We start from the raw sequence: 15,260 nt of genomic DNA on the forward strand, positions 1-15,260 counted from the left end.
CAATACTATTAATATAAAATCGCACTAATGCTCTGTCCAGGGCTTTTTAGGACCACAACTAAAAGGTATTAAATCAGCGGCAACATCGGTTTCCATTCAAATCTACATGGAAGGCATTTCTAGTGTGTATTTTCTATTCAGTGCCGTGTTTTCCTCTTCCCCGTCTCCTTCCCTCACCACTACCTTCAGCCTCTCAATATCACTGGCTCCGGAAAGTTAGGGTTCTTGTGTAGTATTTACATAAAAAACAGCTGATTTTTCTTCTTTCTCAACTATCACTTTCATATAGAGGAAAAACATGTTAGGCATAAAACATCATTAGTTTATTTCTGTCGGTAGGCACCTACTTACATAAATATTTATTATAGACTTTTAGCTCATTCAGTATTTTAAATGCTGGCAATAATCATTTTAAAAGTACTAATTTCAATCACTTATCTTTATGTGAATAAAAAAGGTTTATGATTTATGCCAATTTACGCGATTTACGCATCTAAACGTGTATTTTCTAAACACCTTTTCGTTGCCAGCAGATAATCAATCATTGATTTTTCTGAGAATACGTATTGAAAATGTATTTAGTGAAATTATAATGTGACAGACATGTTATTTAAATATCCATAATCATGTTGTCTAAGGAATCTCCGGCAGATATTAAATTAGGTCGATGACAACTGTCAAACAGTCAAATTGGTGGGTTAATCAACTGTCAACCGTCAAGCGGAAGCGGAAGCTCAAGCTCGGTTCTTACTAGGTAATAGTAGGTATGCGCGTATTCGTATATATCACATGTAGGCACATAATAATGTCGTATTTTTTTTGCTTTTCCGACTTCATCGTGGAGTAGGTACTACGTTTAGGTACGTAGATACCACTGTTTGTCGTATTTATCATATTTATTTGTACCTGTACCCAAGGGTGTTGCCAGCTTCCGATTTTTTTTCTAGGTCGAAGTGCAAACCATTTGATACTTTAGATTTTTATTTTTCGGGGATTCAGTATCCCAACAACATTTAGACGAAAATTCTTTAGTATTTTCTCAAATGAAAATATTTTAGTATGACATCATTGCACAAGCAACATTTTCCACTTACACAAAAAGTTATTTATCTTTTTTACTTGTCCTATCACTTAGAATCACCTCTCGAAGATTGTGCACTTTACCCCCGGACACAAAAATCTGTTATTTTTTATGATAAATAAATGTGACAAGTTTAGTGCCAGGTACAAAAGAAATGCATCATCTCGGTCCTGACCAAGAATTCCGCCTGGGCCCGAGAAGTCCCGTTCGAGGTCCCAAGTCCCAACCTCAGTGCGGGGGGTATGACGTAAGATAGCCAGTGTGACAAAGTGCATTTTTAATTGGGGTTATAAATGCACGAGTTGACTAATAGCAGAGCCTCAAAGTTTGATAGATTAGTTAATGAATTGATCAGTTTCTCATTTTCGCATATTTTGCCGCGCGATCTTAAATGTTGTCTATGAGTTTAAGAGGAAGCTACAAGCCAAAAATGTGTATATTCTTGGTATACCTTATATCGTAGGTAATAGGCATTAAAATCGTTTGACAAACGGAGTCTAGAAACGTTCGATTTCAAGCAAAAAACTGGTTTTTACTTATTTTGTAAATAATTTTATAAGAAAGCAAAAAAGTTAATGAAGTGAAACTGTCACAGATAGTCTTAGCTATAAAACTGTATTTTTTAAAAGTTGTTTCCTTTATGCGTTCATACATTTCTATTGAAAAAATATTTTTTGTAGTAGTTGCATTTATATTTTTTATTTTGTAATTTATTTTTTTATTTGTATTCTACTCAAGCGAAGCGATAGGAAAACCTTCAATTTAACTAAAGCATATTTTTTGGTATTTATAATGTACACCAATTCGTTATAAAGATTAATCAAAATAGTGATTTGGCAAGCTTCGCCAAAAGTGTTTTGTTTCGGTTCTATTAAACTGGAGGCTAATTTGGAAGGTATTTAGTATGTGTTTTTTTTTTTTATAAAAGAGTAATATAAATCATTTTACTAATAAAAACATTAACTTGTGTGTTTTTACTATGGAATATAAAATATTTAATTTGTAACTAACTATACGAGAATTTATTTCGGATAGTACCTACCTATATCAAATTCGCACGATATGTACGGACACGAACTTGTATTTATCTTATTTTGTTATTTTCCATGCGTGATTTCAAGCAGGAAGTTCGTGACATGGAGGAGTTTGCCGAAGAAAGAAAGGCTTCAGGAAATGTATATTATTATTTTATGTTTATTTGAACTTAAAAAGCTTTGATAACTTGTGAATACTGTAAGTACACGAAGAAAAAAGCGCATACATGAGTAAGACATTTGTATAAATGTTAATTTATTTTTAGACGTGTTATAAAAAATTAAAATTAAATAAAAAATTATATAGTTTTTCACAAATTTTCTTCATACTAGGTTTAAATACACTCCGTTTTTACCGTCTAGCTTGTATGAAACGCAGAGGCGGATTTGCAGTCTTGGCCGCCCTAGGCCCTAAGGCCCCAGACCATGTAGCCGCCCCTTTCTCAGTACCCATCATATTGACAAGGAGTATCCAAACTTTTCAGTAAGTTCCTAGGGTCAAAACCGTTTTAATTTTCCTGCCATTATCATTCATGGTTCATGGGGTGAGATTTGTCCAGGTCTTGGCGGCGGATACGTCTGCCCACCTGCTGCGTGGCGGGCCGGATCGAGAGAGACTGGGTGAGGGAGGACTTTTGACCTTTCCAGCCGGACTATCTTGACCCATCGCCTTGCACCGCAGTTGGAGGGATGTATTCATACGTATGTCACTCCTGGACACACTAATCCCCAGATTCCTACCCACCCCTCATACATTTTCCTTTTCAGAACTTCCTATCCTTCCCTTCCTTAAAAAGACCCTCCACACAGCATCACCTAAGATGACATAGGTCGTGAGGGAAAATATTTTCCTCAAAGCCTCCTGTGTGGAATTAATGTAAAAAAATATGCATGCTAAATTCGCTAGTTCAATTACTGTATAATTGTCGATTGTCGCAGGCCGGATTGAAGACATTGGCGGGCCGTTGTTTGGAGACCCCTGATATAGACTATAGACTACATAATGAATTTACTTTATTGACAACTTTTATCGAAATCGATTCAGAAATTTAGTTAACTATAATAGCTGCTAGTTTGTAATACTTTCTAAGGTTTCAAGGATTTGAATAAAACATTTAAAACAGTTTCAGGTTTAATTTATTTAACTAGTTTCAGGTTTATTCTCATACAATAATATATAAGTGTTTCACAGTTACAATTAGGGTTGCCAGATACGGGCTGGATAAAAAGTTATTATTAAGTCTCCAAACAAATAAAAGAAATCAGCACCTCTTTTAAATAAAAATCAACTTAAAGTACATATTCGAATATAATAACTGAACTTAAAATAAGTCCGGATAAGGCTGCACTCTTGGTACTAGTGGAACATCTTTGGCTTCTTCCTGTAATCCACTTGCCACATCGATAAAAATATCTGCACTTGAAGACACTAAAGAAACATCAGTTGACATAACATCGCTACCACTTGGAACGTCGCATGTTGGATCAATGACATATGGTTTTCCAAAGAAATCGTCTAATTTCCGCGTTTTTTTTAATTACATCCTGTTGTTTATTATCTTTTTCTTTAGCTCGCTTGCGATACGCGCTGTGTGCTGTGTGTGAACACGCTCTTGCATATCGCTATTTCGTACGTAGAATATTTAGGTACTTAGGAAGTAATTTCTTATCATCTGTGACTTTTTTGTCACGATTGGCCGCCCCTAATATCTGGCCGCCCTAGGCCCGGGCCTACATAGGCCTAAGGGCAAATCCGCCTCTGATGAAACGAAATACTGTGTGTCGGAGGGGGCCTCGGCTAGGTGCCAAAATGATGCATATTGAGGACACAGGACTCGGAAAAATAGTGATAAATAATTAAAATAGTTAGTGGAAAATGTTGCTTGTGCAAAGATGGAGGACTTAGCCAGCAGGAGGTTTGAACTCGCGACGCCAGGATAGGAATCTGACGCATTTGTCCAGCGATATTTTGAATTTTAAATGCTCATACATCTCCAAATCACGATTAGGTGGTGTAGCACTGTCTTTCACGAACCCCTTCAATAAAGTTATAGAAAAAAGTGAGCCTTTCAAAAGGGGCCCCCAAATATACATGGACCCCGTCATGGCTTAAGACGGCCTTGTTCATAACCCCTAGCAACGCCGAGTACACGTCGGTTTACATGTAAATATTTCTAGTTTATTATGACTACTTATTTGTTCCTTCTCTGTAAGCTCTATAAATAAATTGAGCTCTCCCCCACTAGCTTCGAAGCTGACGACGCCCCTGCTGTCCTAGGTAGATATGTATATATTGTGTTATTTGTTTCAACTAAACTCTGATTGAATTTAAACCAAGACCTATTATTTAGTTAACTCTTAGCTTTCTACCCCTTACCTCGGACATCTCTGCCTCATTTACTGGCATATTTATATACTGTGGCCTCAGTCGAGCAATTGCTTTAATTACCCGCCACACGACTCTGGAGATGGTTGAGTTATGGAGTCCGCATAAGTCACCATTGCTCATATGGAAACTTCCAGTGGACAGAAATCTCAATGTCATCAGTACTTGGTCAATGGGGCTGACAGCTTTGTTCGAAAAATATTTCTGTGAGTATTTAAAAATAAATGACGACCTGTTATAATATATACGATATTACACGGAAAAAATATAATTTCCTTCCAGTAGTCGTAATATCTCCCTCAATTTGATCCGTCACAAATTTTGCAAGCTCTTTCGACTTGCGATACCGTGCCAAAAATTCGGAATCATCCCAAATGACCATATTATTAACACGGGGTCGAAATGTTTTTGGCTTACGCTGTAAAACATATTGCATGACGAATTCATCTTTACTACTGTCATCTTCGATAATATTAATCATGATTAATAATCGTTTCGTAACAACACTCAACAGAAGAACCTTATATACGCATAGAACTGTCAAATATGTCAAAATGGCGTAGTAACTCGAGAATCGCGAATAACTCGCGAGTAACTCTCGGATTTCGGGAAGTTAAAACAAAAGTTAAAAGTGACGTAAAACCAGGAGTTAAATTGATTGAAAAACGCATTTTGGTGAAATTTAACTTTAGCATTTACTTTTACTATAGCTAGCGTTGAAACAGACGGCCCTTAGACACATAACTAGTAACTTAACTACTCACCATCGGCCCAGAAAGGCGACGCGCGCGATTTTAATTTTGGCAATAGGTGATAGCTGTGAACTAATTTTTGATGATTTGAATTTATCTGTAGCGTTTTTTTAAATTCATTTATTTATTTAAACGCCATAAAATGGCTTTTACAATAGAGTGATACAATAGACTGATTACAGAACAAGTAATATGTACACAAAAATATTATTGCAGGTGCTACAGTTGTTAATAGAAGTGCAGCGAGACAATACATAATATCTACTAGTGTAGTAATAGTTGAATGAATACTAGGTTTGTATAAGACCTGAAATAAATCGAGGTATGAGGTGTTTATGCTAATGGATAGTAATTAATATAAAATAAATTCTATGGTATAGAATGTTATAATAACAGAGAATATTTTATTTGAACTTAGTAGTGAGTTCAAAATTAATTCTACTCGGAACAGCTGGGCAAGTATCGCAATTTGGCTTTAGTAATACAGGGCTGTCAGCGATTTTATGATACTTTTGGATAATAAATAAAAAAATTTAATAAAATAATATACAGGGTGTCCGGAAACTCGTAGTACAAGCGGGAAACTGGTGAATCTACATCACATTTGGAGTCGATTTTGTAGTGTATTTTTTTTTATTTGAGCTTTCGTTATCGAGTAAATCGAGTTTGAAGTTGATTTTTTTTTTTTTTTAATTTTTTTTTTTTATTAAATTCTTATAAATTATTACTGAAGATCAAAGTACCCAACTAATTAAAACTATTTGAAAGTAAAACAAATGAAGAAACTCGGATTTGAAGCATTATTTTGATATCACCCTTCATTTAACCCGGTGTAATCATAAAATATTTCTGCTCTGCAGGGTTAAAACATCTGTTATTCAAGCCTAAACACCAGAAAAAACTTTAACCCTAAAATAGCCGAAAAATATTTTTTTTTGTTTTTTTTTTTTTTTTTTTGAGAAAATGCTCAAATCAAAAAACTTTATGTTTTTTTGGGTTCCCCATGTGGTGTAGATTCTCCAGTTTCCCGCTTGTACTACGAGTTTCCGGACACCGTGTATATGATGGCTAACACTATAAAATATCTGGAGTAAATAGTTCAGATGTAGTAAAATAAAAATATTATCATGCCTCACATTGATTTTTATGATTGAGGTATGCTATTATAGCCTTCTTATAACTATATTCCGTGCAGTTGAATACATCTACTTCTTCTGAGAAAATATTGCCAACTGCCAGACTTAATGAATCAGGACTGTCTATAATACCATTAACAATTTTAAAAATAAAAATCAAGTCGGAAACAAGTCTTCTATCAGAGAGTTTAGTTTTTTCATCAAATGATTGTAGTTTATTGTTTCAATTGGTAGACCGAGTTTATATTTAATGGATCTTAGGAATTTATGCTGAATTTTTTCAATGGAGTCAAAGTGGATTTTGAAGTAATTAAGAAGAACTAAGCGCACAAACATACAGACGCGGATAGTGAATTTGCTTTATACTATTTAAAGATACCAATGTATTGTGACGGTTACGAATTTACTAAAAGTTTATCAGGAAACGGCCTGTAATCCCGTTTTTAATTCATTATGATCTGGGATGTTCCGGGATGGTCCCGAACAATCCAGACTGTTCCCGAACATTCCAGAATGTTCCGGGATGTTCTAGAATTTTGTGGAATGCTCTCGAATATTCTGGACTGTTCTAGAAATTTTTAGACGGCGAAAGTTTAAGGTCGTTATATCTTCAAAAGCACGCCCTTCAGGCAAAAATGGGAACCTTCTTCATGGATGGGGGATAGAGGGCTACCACATCATATAACTCTCTTGATCGTACTTGATCGGACTCGTTTCTGAGTTTTAGCGGCATGCACATTGTACACTCACTTATAAATTGATTATCTTAAGCGCGACGTGTTAGGACTGTTATGCTACGTATACATACGCGAGCCGAACTGCCGAACTGAACCTCCACTTATATTATTCCCGTAATTCATGGTGCGGTTCGCAAATGTATACGTACCCGTAGGTGTTAGGTTTTATCAGTGCCTTGGCAACTCGGCGCCCGGAGCGGACTGTCCAAATTGCGCCCGCATAGGACCGGCCCTGCCTCGGTCTGTGAGACGTCGGCGATATACATGGTTTTCCAATAAGAGGTGTTATTTTGAATAGCCCGCTATTTCGGTAGATGTTACTTTTGTAGCTGTCATTTTTTGACATTTGACAAGTAGAAACTACGCCATTAATAAAAATGGAACGATACACGCTTCAACAACGCATTGAAATTACTAAAATTCTTTTGATTGAATCAAATGCAAATCATCTCGAATGATGAGGCCCATTTCCACCTCGGTGGCTACGTCAACAAGAAAAATTGTCGCATCTGGGGCTCAGAAAACCCAAGAGTTATTGTTGAAAAGCCTCTATATCCTCAACATGTGACTGTTTGGTGCGGTTTATGGTCCGGCGGAGTCATTGGACCTTACTTTTTCGAAAATGAGGCTGGAGCAACAGTTACGGTGAATGGATTGCGCTATCGAGAGATGATTTTTTATGGCCGGAATTGGATGGTATTGATCTGGACAACGTTTAATTTCAACAAGCAACGAAACCATTGATCTTTTACGATTGAATATCAAAATAACACCTCTTATTAGAAAACCCTGTATATCGCTCTCGAGAAAGTTTTAAATGAAACTAATTATTTTAGGGTTTTTATTATTTATTAAAATTATCGAAACTAATTTAAAAAAAACTCAGATAAATTACAATATCTTCATAAACCCAAGAAAAAAATAACATATTTGGAAAATGAGATCTATGATCATTGGAACATAAATTAGAAACAACTCATTTTTAATTTTTAATTTTTTTTTATTTAATATTTGAAAAAAATATTTTTTTACATAGATAAGTATACAGGATATAAACAATATATAAAACAATAGAAATTAAAGTAGCCTTTCCTCACAATAAAGAGACAATGCTCTTGTGTTTGGTGAGGGAATTCTAGTTCAATTATATATATTATGTTAGTATTAAGGTAAATAAATTATTAAGAAACAACACAAGATTTAAACAATATTACTTCTAGATGTAAGTAGTGAACGTATTTTGGACTTATAATAGTTTAAGGTAATTTTTTAATTTAAGGTGAAATTCCTGAATATTTTCGATATTTTTTAAATTTAATGGAAGGTTATTAAAATAAATTATGCTTAGATAAAGGTATTTTGAATGAGCTTAGCGTTAAATTTTGGGATTTTAATAGTTTTCTGGTATCTTGCTGATGTATTGAATTGCAAGTTATGAGTATTTGACAGTATTTCTTTGTAAATTTGAAGCAGTGAATATTTTTGATACATTTTGTCTACTGTAGGTACTTTGAAAATTGAAAAAAGAATTTCGGTACAAAATTACTTTGATTACCAATCTTTGAACTACTGAAACAACCCGTCCTTAGGACGTGTTGTTTCGGAGAATTTGAAGAATTCATCAAATTTCAGCGTTCATTTTCGGGTTCTGTGAAAGTCGCATTCAAATTCTGTTATTATATCATTATAAGCTCATTGCTTGACAGAACTGAAATAAAAACAGAACTTAAACAAATCTTTCACAGAACTTGAAAATAACTTTGAAATTTGAAGAATTGTTCAAATTCTCCGAAACAACCCGTTGTATTTTTATTATTATTATTTTTATTATTATTATTATGTCTATGATCAAATTTACACAACAATTGTGCGTAATATACAAAACCAACAACACGGATTTCTTCAAAAAAGATCAGTACTTACAAACTTGGTAAATTTTACGGAATATTTAACATGCAATATGGACAATAGAAACCAATTAGATGTAATCTACACTGATTACTCTAAGGCCTTCGATAAGGTAAACCATTTCATTCTAATTCAAAAATTAAAACAATTAGGCATCCATGGTGACTTACTCCGGTGGCTCACTTCATACCTTTGGAGTAGACTTCAAAGTGTCTTAGTTGAGGGAACAAAGTCCAGCTTCTTCTCTGTGCCCTCCGGTGTACCTCAAGGTTCTCATTTAGGCCCATTATTATTTAATGTGTATATATACGATATTCACAAATGTTTTTTAAATGCTAATTACATAGCATATGCAGATGATAAAAAATATACTTAGCTATTAAATCAATCAACGACTGCATTAAACTTCAAGAGGACCTCAATCGTCTCTTTGTTTATTGCGAATTAAACAAACTTGTTATTAACATCGCAAAATGCAATAAATTAACATTTACACGTAATAAAAATAAAATATCCTTTGTATACACACTAAACGGCACACATATCAATGAAGTAAAATACATCAGGGACCTTGGGGTAACACTGGATGTTAAATTAAACTTTATCCAACACACTGATGACATCATTAACAAAGCCAATAAAATGCTGGGATTTATAATTCGCATAGCAAAACCCTTCCACAACATAAACACTCTATATTCCCTTTACACCTCATATATTCGCCCGCACCTGGAACACTGTACACCGATCTGGACTCCTTTATACCAAGCCCATATCGAAAGAATAGAAAGTATTCAAAAAAAAAAATTTAAACACATAAATTATAAACTAAACTTACACTTCTCAAATTATACCGAATCCATTAAATTTCATAATTTTAACTCCCTCCAAACACGACGTCTAATTTTTGATCAAATCCTATTATTTAAAATCCTAAATAATGGTCTGGACTCACCAGAACTTACCAATTTAATAAATTTTCATATTCCGTCTAGATCAAAGATATTAGAAGAACGAGATATGCTATGTTGGCCGCCGGACCGTAGGCGGAGTACTACCTAATTAGGGTACTTTGAATACTATCAGGACGTGTACGCACCGAAATCTGTTCTATGTATTAGTGCGGATACCTTAGCGTAAGCGAAGGTGTGCAGTAGTATTGGTGAACAAAACCGGCGACACTAGGCAAAACAATTCCACACAGTATGAACTGCTCATAGCACATCTCGTTCTTCTAATATCTTTGGTCTAGATCAACCCGACGGCCGGCATAGTCCAGTGGTAACGCATTGGACTGCCATTCCGAAGGTCGCGGGTTCTAACCCGGCGTGCGCAAATAAATTTTATTTGATTAATTTGTGTTATTTCACAATTAATTAATTAAAATAATTAATTAAAATTCACAATTAATTAATTAAAATAATTAATCAAAATTCACAATTAATTAATTAAAATAATATATAGTATATTTGCGGCACGTTCCAGAGTGGAAGATACTACCAGTATCGCCCTGGTGTAAGACCACCATTCAGAATTGAAACGTTGCTCCAAATGGCTTTAGCCGTGTTTAGTGACTAGATCTGAATAGCCAGGTACTTCCCCACCTTCCTCTTTCCCTTCCCCACTTACCTTCAGCCTCACAACATCCCCCAATTGGGGATGCCATAGTCTCACTGGCTCCAGACGGGAGCAGTTGGGACTCTTGTGAGGTATTCACTATAAAAAAAAAAACCCGACAATTTGATTTATTTTATCTACCCTCGTGTAGAACAAACACTCGAAAAAATTCCCCAATTCCTCGTATATGTACACAATATAATAAAAAATTTTACAGCATTGACATTTTTGGTAATAACCTAAAGAAATATCGATATGAAGTAATGCGTACGATCGATAATTAATATGAGAGTGTGGAATGTATCGGCAGCATCTCCTATCCTCTTCCTATTTTCCTCTTCCTCTCCCCTTCCTTTAACACCAAATTAATTTTAAGAAACTAAAACTTCATTTCTAATGCACTTTAACATAAGAAACTTCTGTGGCTTGACTTCAATTAACTTGTATATTTATATCTATCACTGCATATTATATAAAAGCTGTTGGTTTCTTACAAAATAAATAAATAAATGAATAAATTATTATTTACCTACTAATTTCATAAATTCAATACTAATATTCATAAAAAAACATCTTAATTTCTTAATTGAAACTGCAATGTGATTTACCGGTATAATGCCGCACCAGAAAAGTTTTATATTAAATCAGTTAATTTTGTAATAATAATAATATTAATGAGACGATCTAGGTACAAATATGACTTCTTAGGCTCCATCTAAGTATGTTCAAACAGATACAGAAAACATACTCTCGAAATCATAATCATAAACATAATCTAGTTTGGAGAAGATACAATTTATGTACGCAGAGGACATTATATTGAAAACACTGCACAATATTTGATTTTACGATTTCTTGCAATTTTATCCTTATTTACCAAATATGAAACTCGTACATAACGTATATGTACGAAATATATAATACAGAATAAAGTCATAAAAAAAACTTTTTACCAACCCAGATGGCCTCACTAAAAAAGTATAACTTGAAACAAACTTACGAATATAACATATGCCCATTAATCCACAAAATTCAAAATGGATTTATACGCATGAATACAACATTTATGAAAACATCACAAGTAAATGAACACTACACAAGACAAAATAATAATCTGTACACAATTTCAGTAAACACTGAAAGTGGTAAAAGGCCACGAGGGTGTTCAAATACAATCTCCCTCCCGATAGCTTCACAATAATGAATAGAATTAATATATTAAAAAAAAAACTTTATGTTCTTAAGATAACTGAGTAAAATTAAAATATAAAAATCAAATAAAAATTGACCGGTTGGTGGATGAATTGACATCGCGTTTGGGTCCCATCAAGGCGTAGTGTGTTCAATTCCTCGGCTGGTTAAGTCCTCCATCACAACACAAGCAACATTTTCCGCTTAGTGTGGTGATAGTAAGAGATTTTCAAATTTTTTTTCAAATTTTTTTGAAATTACACATCTGGACGAAAATTACACATCTGCCCGGATGATGAAAATTGCAATGCTGTCCGAAACGTTGGCTTAAGAAGGAGGTAGCGCAACACGGCATAATACCCCAAAAACAAATCACTATAATACTTTTGGCCGTGAAAATCTCAAATCGTCGTTAGGTTGTTTCACAGATATTCAAATGGTAATAAATCAATCGCTAATCAGCGCTATTTGTTTTTTTAAACCTGACCTAACCCGGTAGGTAATGTACCTAATAGATTGCGTGGTAGGTACCTTTCATTTTAAGTATTTTTGTAATCACGGAAGAAATAGACATTCCCCCTTTTCATTTTAGAAAGCTGGTCACCTTATTTTAATGTGGAATCTGCATCTTCCGTTTAAAAACGTGTTAAATTCAAGGAAGATTAATTTTGCCCACGTAATACTTGTATGTATAAATAAATTTAACGTCGGTTACCAGATCGGAATGTCGGAAAATGCAACATTGCTTCACTGTTTATAAATCTCCAATTTAAGCGCGATTCCTGAACATGACGTGAGAACATCGAGGAAACGCCAAAACGTGTACCCGGCGTAGCTCGGGGTTATGAATGGTTTGAAGTAAAGTTGTGAGGTTATCAATTCTAGTGTACCTGAAAACAGGTGGATATAATATTATTCAAAAGAATTGAAACGTTTAGTTTTTATAAGGTTTTGTTTCACTTGATCGTGACACGTCTTCCTCGGGCGTGCTCGACTTCCACCAATCACTACTGTATATGTTACCAGCGTGGAGTATTTTTTTGTTATTTGTATTCAACTCAAGCGAACCGATAGGAAAACCTTCAATTTATCTACAGCATATATTTTGGTATTCATAATGAACACCAATTCGTTATAAAGATTTTTCACTTCCGCATAGTAACTCGGATCGAACATAATACCGAGTGAACTTAACCTGGGATGAAGTCTGTATCTTTCAAAACGTCCATGCCATCGGACGTCCATGTCAAAAACCTGTATTAACCCTTGAATTACTGTGTTATTGCATCCACACCACATTGTTAGTACTAAAAAACTACATTTTATTTATTCGACTCCTTATCTTATTCCAGTACAGCGATAATGTGAAGTCTTCCTCGGGCTTCTCCCAATTCTTCCACCATTCAAACCAACAAACACCGCCTCTCTAAAAGACAAGATTTTTTTTATAAATACACTTTGTGCTTAGCACTTACAATGCCTTTCTCATGTAAAATAAAGTTGGTTGTTTCCGGTGAAAAAATGTAACAAGCAGTAATTGTTGAATGAAACACTAGTATATATTGAATTATTTCGCGGATAAGAGATAAGCCGCCATAGCTCAGTGGTCAGAGCTGTCGACCGGAAATCCGAAGGACACGGGTTCAAGTCCCGTTGGCATCATGTATCTTTTATCAGGAGATTTTTCAATGTTGATGAGTGTTTCAGGCTAATAATTATTGCTTATAAAATAATTGCTATTAAATATATAGATTACTTATTCTTTACCACCTCGCTTTGTCCGATATTGAACACTCTTTCTGCTTATTGAACAATATTGAATGCAATGTTTGTGACAAGCGATAAACGTAAATGGCTTACTTTTTAATGGTATACTCATGTTGGAAATGACACTACGATCGGAAAATAGTTGAGTTGACATGTAAATTCTATGGAGAAAAGCTGGCAACCACCAAGTAGTACAAGTACGTACACAGTACGTCAAGTACACCAATACTAAATACCGAAAACCACATAAATCCATTAATTATTTGAATGAAGTACCAGCCCTTTTACATACATAAATAATAAATATACTCTTCTGCTCTGATGATGAACACTGTACCGAAGTTCGAAACGTTGGGAAGCGCAACACGGCATAGTAACCCAACAATTAATCACGATAATATATTTTTGGTGGTGAAAATCTCAATTCATATAATATAATCTTGTAAAACATATATTATATGGTTCCATGATAACTCAACACAGTGACAATTCAACACACTTTTAAAAGTGTTATGAAGTCATTAGAAACGATGAAAAAAAATTAACCTAACCTAACCTAACCTAACCTACTTAACTCTGTTAATGATGTTTTTGTTTCATCACTTTCCATGACTTTATATAACTTTTTAAAGATTTGATGAATTATCATTGTGATGATTTATCTTGTCACCATATTATATGTAGGTACTTCATTGTTATCATGTATTTGAAAATATAATTTATATCAGTTCCAATTATGAAAAAATAAATCTAATTGTTGCATTATAACTACGGTTGTATTCGAGATGCTTTTGATTGCAGAAGAAACCAAGCTTTTAGGATCACTGGCTGGTTCGATATAAAGTGAAAAGCAGAAATCCATTTTAAAATCTTGTGCCAAAGTGCATTGTTATGTTTAATGACGTTAATATTAACCAACAATTTAAAATGTCATCAGAGTATTTTCAACAGGATGAATGAAGTTAATGTAGTCTTTTTGCTTGGATTACCGACCCGGATATTATCAAGCTCCGGGACATCTGTTAGTGGCATACCTATACTAGAGAGAATATTGCGGACATGCAACCATAAATCTCCATTTTGAGAATTCAGATTTTAATGTAATTAAATAGAAAAAGTAAAGCTGTTCGGCTGGAAAAAGGAAAATTTGTACACTTATTTAAAAAATATATAATTTATAAATATGTATTTTAAATAAGATTTTTTTAACTTTTTAAAATTTTTTCCCCTCTTATCATTTTATGGGGATGCTGTGTGGGGGGTAAGAATCTGTTGGTCAGTTTGACAAGGAGTGACGGACGTGTGAAATCATCCCTCCAACTGCTTTGCACACCGATGGGTTGAAAGAGTCCGACTGTAGAGGTCAAAAGGCCTCCCTCAACTAGTCTTTCGATCTGGCCCGCTATGCAGCGAGTGGACAGACGCGTCCGCCGCCAATACCCGAACAAATCTTACCCCATGAACCCGGGTACCCCTGCTAAGTCACCAAACGATCTGATGATCTGATAAGTTACCGAGACAACAGTTTAGTGACATTTTGAAAAGCAAAAGTCATAAATCATCATACGGAGATAACGATAATTCTACATCCATTTAAAAAAGTATATTTTAATTTTTAAAATAATTATAGATAGCCCTAATTTACTGAGCC

This window comes from Hesperophylax consimilis, chromosome 1 (assembly GCF_061612785.1).
Source record: "Hesperophylax consimilis isolate HC1 chromosome 1, BYU_Hcon_1.0, whole genome shotgun sequence".
In the NCBI taxonomy this organism is placed as follows: domain Eukaryota; kingdom Metazoa; phylum Arthropoda; class Insecta; order Trichoptera; family Limnephilidae; genus Hesperophylax; species Hesperophylax consimilis.